Source organism: Plectropomus leopardus, chromosome 7 (assembly GCF_026936395.1).
Source record: "Plectropomus leopardus strain MGB_pleo_1.0 chromosome 7, ASM2693639v1, whole genome shotgun sequence".
Taxonomy (NCBI): domain Eukaryota; kingdom Metazoa; phylum Chordata; class Actinopteri; order Perciformes; family Serranidae; genus Plectropomus; species Plectropomus leopardus.
This window is the reverse complement of record NC_142182.1, coordinates 17,738,562-17,746,949: the sequence shown is the minus strand read 5'-3', so window position 1 is coordinate 17,746,949 and position 8,388 is coordinate 17,738,562.

Below are 8,388 nucleotides of genomic sequence, written 5' to 3'. Positions count from 1 at the left end.
AAGGAATTAAGTAAAGGTTTGGTCAAGCAGGCAAATTTTTTTTGGTTGTTTTTATAATGTTACTGATATGATGAGTTCTGCAGGTCAATCCAACTAAAGCTTTCTTCTCGTATTTCACTTTGCATGTAAAACCTGCTTCCCTTATTCTCATTGTGTCAAACATAAAGAATGGCCATAATATTTGCTAAATGTGGGAATTGCTCATTTCATTTCTAGTGTACACAGTGGTTGAACATACTCATATTAGCACATGGCAACCTCTGAGGCTTCAAAATTAAGCCAATGCAGATGTGCCAGAAACTGCAATGCAGTGAATGGCCATGTGAAGCCAGCTCCAAAGCTTACTAAATCCCATAGACCGCCATGTAATAATGCCCAACTCAACAGCAGAAATGAACATGTTTACAGCCTGGTTCAAAAAACGGTTTTGGTCTCTGTAGCTAATTTTAACACCTTCGTTCCCCCACAGCTCCACCCTCTCGTCCAAATACAGTCACTTCTGGTTCCAAAAAACCAAGATGGCGATGGTTAAAACGTCAAACTCCAGGCTTCAAAACAACAGTCCCGAAACCAATAGGTGATGTCACAATTATTTATTATTATTGTTAAAGGAGTTTTATCGTTATATTATTTTAAGTTATTGTTGGGAAAGTTTTGCCCTTTTTTTCAAGTGAGAGAACAATAGTAATAATGCAAAGGAAGGTGAAACACAAATTTCAGCCCTCCTCCCTAACCCTGTAATTTCTTGATGGCCCCTAAGTGTCCATAACATTAAATGTGCTCCCTAAAATCCACTAAACTGTAGTAACTTAATGGTATAATCAGCTGGGAAGAGCTCCCCAACGGAGTGAGAAAATTGTAATTGTAGTTTGATGAAATTTATGGATTTTAGGTTTTTATTGTAGCAAAAATAGCTAATAAGAGTGATTTAAGCTATTAAGTGCAACAGACTGCTATTATTTCACTCTGCATGATGTACAAATAGAAAAATGTGTACTTTCCATTTTGCAGAATGTAATCTCTTCATTTGAATTAAAGCAACAGGCCCACGCGAAAATGTTAAATTTAAGATACTGCTAAAGGCTGAAACTGAAATAAAGTATAAGAGCTAATAAAAGTGAAGGTAGTTTCCTATTCATGAATGAACACGGTCCCTCTGACACAGAGCACATTTCTGACTTATTTTTTGTACTGTTAAGTACTTTGAGCACTTCGAATAGTAATAATGCAAATGAGGGGCTTATTTTTTTATGTGAAACACAAGGTTCAGTCCTTCTCCCTGACCCAGTAATTTTTATACAGTCCCCAAAGTGTTTATGATGAACACTGAACTCACTTTCTGGAATGCATTAGTAACATAACACACGGCAGAGACTGTGTATTTATGTCTCTCAGGCACATAATGTGTCAGGGATGTGACAATAAATATGCGATGATGAATTTTAATCAATTTCTATCATATGTTGCAAATGTTGCTTTTAAAGTCATAATTTGTTATCTAATGCTTGTCCCTCATTGAAACAGTGTCATGCATGGATGAATGGTGGGCTGCAGTGTGAAAATGTGACTGTAGCTCCCTCCAGTGATAAGGTACCGATATTGCATTTTTGCAACCATTAAAGCAGCAAGTCTGCTGATATTTTCCCAAAGGGGAGACTGGGGAATTTTCATATGTAGACCAAATACTCAAATTATAGTAAACTGTTTTCAATTCAGCGCTAAAACTGAATGTAGTATTCTTTGCTGTTGAAAGTTGTGTGCGTTTTTTTGTTTGTTTGTTTTTAGATCTGCTTACATGCACATCAGAAAACAGTCTGAAGTGTTTAATTTGTTACTGACACAACAAAACAAGTTCTAAATGGTTCACTGAATTTCTTTCCAAGTTCAATCCCAATGCAGCCTGAAACACAGTGAGGAAAGCTTTTCTTCATTTTCTCTCTGCTGCAGAATGTTTGGTATGTGCAACCATCAAGAAAACTAGCTTTTATAACCCCGATCCAACAAGAGGCACCAGATAAACATCTTCAGCCTGGTATAATGCAAAATATAACAAGTATAAATAAACATGTCACTCGGCATAAATCTGCAATAACAAACTCCAAACCACGGTTTACAAACAGTGGCCCACACTGGAATCCCCCCCACCACTAACAGACACAAGGTACACACACATACACACACACAGACACACACACACAGCAGAGGAAAGAGACTGCAGAAAAAAAACTTGCCACAACAAGAGAGCTGGTCACAAAATACCACAAGCCTTTGATCTGCCAGACAGGAACAAAGACATAATCCATGTTTCATAGAAACTCTACATGAAAACCAAACACACACACTCAAATACAAAGACACACACACACTGTATGCCATGGTTGACTGCCAAGAGAGAGTAGAGGCCACCTTTTATCAGGGAAAGGAAGACTGCCGGTTCAAAATTATCAGAGGTTTTCAAATTACATTTTTTTCTAATCTACTGTAATTTGTTACGTGAGTAAGTTTGATCCCTGCACTTTTACATATTAAGGCATTTTTATTGATGAAGCCGATAAATGTACTAAAACGCCAACTATGATGTGACCATTCATCTTCCTTCCTGACCCTGCAGAATATGTGAAATGATCTTAAAGGGGCACGCCACCGATTTTTTACATAAACTTCAGTTTACTCATCTCGAGGGGGGACAGTGAGCTGTAAAATCTTCTGTGGTTCTAGGGGGAGCTTTGCAAAATTTAAAAAATAATCTTGGTAATATCATTTTGATGTCATCTGGGTAACCACAGCTCAGCTTGAAAGGTATATAGATCATAGACTATACTGCAGGAAGAGACTTTTACTGTTTGTTTGCACAACATTCAAACTTGGCCCTCCTCCCCAAACTGCTTATACGCACACTGCAAGATACTACTGTAAGGACCTTCCATTGTTGTTGTAAAATCCTGCATAGTATGCATTTAACAGAAAGCCTGAGTTACAAACTGACAGTTCAGAATTTGGAAGAACTGAAGCCATTTATGAGGCTGGGAGGGTGAAATGAAAGATGCTATAGAGTAGGATTCTGCATTTTTTGAGCTTGACTCTTACTTGGGTCTCATACTTGGCCTCTGCTGCCTTGATTTTGACATGTTGAAGTCCATGTGCGTTAACGTCTAGCAACTAAGTGGGAAAAAAAGAGAGAGAGAGACAGAGAGAGAGGCAGTAGTAGTATGGGACTGTCTTCATTTGACCTTTTCAACATCACCGCCAATAAAGCCAACACACAGAAAGAGCTTTGAAGTCTGACTGGACTTACTGAAGCTCCTCTTGGTCACTTTGACCCTGCAGTGGAACTCCTGGGCTCAGGGTCGCTGTAGAAACAGCTGAAATAGCTTTTCTTTTTCTTTTCTTTTCTTTTTTTGCTGACCCTGCTCCCAGGGGTCATGTTGAGGAATGTTGCACGGCTACCTGAGTTCAAAGCATTCAATGGCTGGATGAAAAAGAGCAGGGGTGAAAAGAGAAGGAAGAGAGGGAGAAAAAGGGAGAAAAAGACATGGGGGGCAAGAAAGAGGGGAAGAAGGGGAGACAACTGCATGTGAAAGAGTAGAAACCAGCTTGGAGAAAGTTGGGAGAAGAAAACATGAAGAGGGAAACTTAAAACTGAAGGAGGAGCACAGGAGGGGACAGAAACAGTAGGCAAGCTGCAACAGAAAAAAATGCAGGGGAAAATAAAAAGAGCTGACAGTGAAGAAAGAGAAGGATAATGACAGAAAAGAAGTAATTACTGTATACTGAGCTAGCTGAGTACAGTCAGACGTTTTGCTGGTTAGGGCCATTAGAGGATAAAGGATAATGATACAGGAATGAAATAGTCACGAAGGGGAAGCAGTTGAGATCGGGCATGGCTTTAACCTCCTGCCTGATTAGAAGAAACGAGACAGACATGGTGGTAATGAGAAATGATTAGTGTAGCTACAGGGGGTTTATCCTAATGAGCATTACAAGCAATGAGACCCACACACCACCTCCACCGAAGGCAGAAACACACATCGATACGGGTTACTGTTTCACACATAGACAGTCTCATGTGTATATGGGCTGTTGTTAATCTGAGATATCCTGAGGTGATCCTGATCTTGGAAAATATTTTTTCCTAGGTGGCTTTCCAGATTGCAGTCCATAATCAATTTCACTTGTTTGTAGAGGGCCAAAAGTCTACAGCTTCAACCATCAAAGCCTTGCCAACAAGTGCTATGCAGAGATCAATCTTTCACAGCTTCAGTGTGTATTTATTTTTAATGGATCCCAATCCAAGTTCAACACACCATTTGCAAGAATGAATGGTTCTTTATAAAAACACAGATTTTTATGATATTAGCTTAAAGGGGCAGTTCACCCTAAAAAGCAAAAGTACAAGTTTTCCCTCTAGTGCTATTTATTACGAATGCAAGATACTGGATTTTTTGCCAATATCCTTTATGCCAATATATAACAACTCAATTGGCCAATAACAAACATACATTTTTATCCCCACCTTATTTTAGTGACCAAGTCTCTGTAGTAGAATAAACATCATATTATGCATACCCCTTATCAAGATGGACCACCAGCAGATGGAAACATGAAATTTAGTGCTTTTCAGTTTATGTAGTATTCATTTGTTCATTGTGCAAAATACCACAAAACAAGTTGGCCCATTCTGATGACGTGCCGATATTATCGCGCATCCCTTATACGTATCAATCTAGATTGTTGTGACATCAGCCGTAGAGTTTTCTACCTTCTCTCAAATATAATGTAACCAGATGGCACAGTACATTTGAAAAACTCAACAACAATGTCTCTTCCCAGAAATCATGACCCGATAATCCACAGACCTTGGTGTGAGCAGTTTCATTTATTTAATTCTACCAAACTACACCCGCCACCTGTACCACCGCACAGAAGGAAGCGTGCATCTACAGCTCGCTTCTCAAGCACCACTATGCTACCATCACAGCTCAGTCAAGGAGGACGCCATGAACATTTGCATGTCATGAGCACAATCCTCTCATCAATGAGTAGATGCACACTTCTGTGCAGTGATCTGTCTGGAAGGTGTAGTTCAGTAGAAAGAAAATAGTTCTGACATTAAACTGCTCACAACAAGATCTGTGGATTATCTTGAGCAACTAGGTCATGATTTCTGGAAAAGGCATTATTGTTGAGTTTTTCAAATGTTAAAACTGAATGATGGAATGATGTAATATTTTGGCATTTTAAGCACCACAAGTTGAGAAGCATCTAGCTACATTATATATGAGAGGGCAGATATCTCTACGGCCGATATCTCCAACACTTGGCAACTCACAGTAAAACAATCTAAACTGATAAATCGCAAAACAGATGGGGCAGACGAGAGCAGCAGAAAGATGATAAAAAAAATCAATCAGATGTTTGGTCTACATGAACCCCTCTTTGTCTGTTGTCAATCATTCTCTCTTTCTCCTTTTATCAACCCTGCAACTTGTCTTCTGTCCTCCAGGTTTGTTTTCTTCCTTTCCACCTTTGATCTTCCTCATCTTTTTTTTTCCATCAGCCAGTGCCAGCCCACATCTTTAAACAGCTGTCCCACTTAAACTCATCAAGGTCTTTGTATTGAAAAAAGGCATAAAAATTATGAGAAAGCAAATTTCAAACATAGCAAACATGTTTTAAAAGCACAGCTGCAGTGCGAGCTATTATCAGGTTACATCACCAGTGTAGAAACTTTTCCATCTCTGTTTTGATGAATCTTGTTGATAGTCTTAAGTGGATTGAATGGCGCCAGCACTACTCTCGTTGACTCTTTATAGTCAAATAAATCCACAACACAATCTTGTTCTTGCATGCAGCCATACTGTATTTGCATGTGTGCAGGCTGTTCTCAGTGTGTGTGGGTTTTCAGTTTCATCACATCGCTCCAACTCAAACAGTACAAATAAGACAAACACAAATCCGAGCATTGACTAAAGCAGTCATTAAGTCAGAGATTTATCTACCCTTTTCAGCTGCTTGAGTTTATATTCTATCAGACGCACATTAAAACCAAATGCCGAGATGCCGTTGAAGCTCGCTGAACTTTTTAAATGTGACATTGTAAAACAGAGCAAAGTAGACTTTTATTGGTGCTGATATACAGCACATCAGAGGGAGAAAATTAGCTTTGAATGAATTGGGTGATTCAAAGTGCTGGAGAGACTTGGCACAACAGTGCAGGATGAAATCACATTAGAATATATGTAGTTTGATCATGTCAATTTTGCATAATTAAGGATTGTATTGTGTGTTTAGCAAGTATTTTAAACGGGACTATACTCATTTTCATGTTCATACTTGTATTGTGGGTTCATACTAGGACATATTTGCATCCTTTAACTTAAAAAAAAGACTTTACTGATACTGTCTGTACAGGTACACTTGTATTCACCCTCTGTCTGAAACAACTGTCTAGCGCTTGTCTCATTAAGCTCCCCTCCTGACAAAGTTTATTCATCTCTGATTGGTCAGTGTTCCCAGGTCCTCTGCATCTTGGCGTCTCTGCATCCTCATTGCAGCCACGAAATTACCTCAAAATAGCAGCATAACATCGGCAACCAAGTTTATTTTTCCTGGTATTATCACGTGGGTAAATATAGTAGCGTAACCTGCAGCCAAGAAATTACTGTGTATAGAGGCAATTGCCTCTGTTAAAAATCACCAACTGAAGCTTCTAAACACAACTGCACATGTTCAAACAGTAATACATTGTTTCGAGTCAAAGAGAAATTAGCAACCAAGATTACATGTTTGCAATAGGCTTGTGCTCCTGACCATTGCAACATGACCAATCAAAGAAATGAGGTGATGTCAGCTTTTGTCTTAAGTAGAAAAAAAACTTAAACAGTGTATTCGGAACTAAAGCTAAAGCTAAACTAAAGCTTATGGTTTTCACTCATAGGAACCAACTTTACACACGTTTACCTCATTATTTGAAACTTTGGCCACACTTCATATAAACATCCGACAATAAAGCCTAATATTATTAATACGACAGAAAATAAGGAAAAGCGCAATAGGTGCCCTTTAAATGTGTCATACTGCATATATGCAACTTTCACCCCTCTCCACATCAAGCAGCCTAGTTCAAACCAACCAATCACAGCTGACCCCTGACCCCTCAGGTTGACCTCTGACCCCAGATGACAGTACTGATTTGGAATGACTGGCTTTGACAGGCTTCTGCTTCAGGCTTCAGCACTCTAACAAAAAAGAAGCCCAAGACAACATTGTACTAATAAACACTACAGTGAAAATAAAGTGATAAATGCCCTGCTGACCTCAATAGCTTGCTTTGTTGCATAGACTTGCATAGAAAAGCCAAACACGTATACGACTTATGCCTATTTCAGCTTCAGATTCAGATTTAGACAACTGTATTTATCCCAAAGGGCGATTCAGTTTTGCAGTTTACCATTTAGCCATGCCATTATCAATCACAGGTATATACACACAGAAAAAAATGCAATAAATCCATAGTTTATACATATTACACCTTGTAAATGTTTCAACTACACAGACACGAAAACCACACACCATCAACACATTTACATAAACCTCTGTTAGTCTACAAAGTGCACATATTCTGTCCAGATGCACAAGCTGGGACTTCATTAGCGAACATATGCCACACACATTTTCGTTTGGCTTGTATTAAATCATAGTTACTGTGCTCGTATAATCCTCACGTGTGGCTGAGAAGTTGCCCTGACCGCTGAGCCAGATTCATCTCTGGACAGCTCCCAACTATTACGCCATGAATCAGACTGGAATTAATCTACACCATCGGAGAGTAGGACCATGTGATGTGAAGCCCCCTGAGTCTCATAGACACTCCACCCTGCAGTTACAGCTTCAGCGTGTCTTTGCCTCCAGAGAAGGCCTCTCAGATAAAAGGAATTTCTGTCTTTTGAGTCTGTCTCTGAACACACTGATTGTCGGCAGACTTTATCTCTGAGGTGTTCCTTCCTCTCCCTGTAACTTCTGTCATGTAAAACTTTTCAGCATTCACATTTTGCTTTCATTCACAACTGTACAAATGGATGCTGCTCCCAGACTAAATGGTCTGCTTTGGCTGTGGGAGTTAAGTTATGCATTTCCTTTTGTGTGTATGGAGTGACAGTACATGGCTGGAATGTGTGAATGTTTCACCCCCTATCCTGTTCATGAATGCAGTTTATTTAATATTCATGTATACATTCCAGATTTAGAAAGGAGGCAGGATATGGATGATGTATCTATGAACACGTCTGGGGAATAATAGCACGCTGTCTACTGCTGGACACTGTGCAGCTGCAGCTTCCCCCCCGTTAACTGTGGAAGTACTGCAGATAATTCAGGGTGTGGTACAGT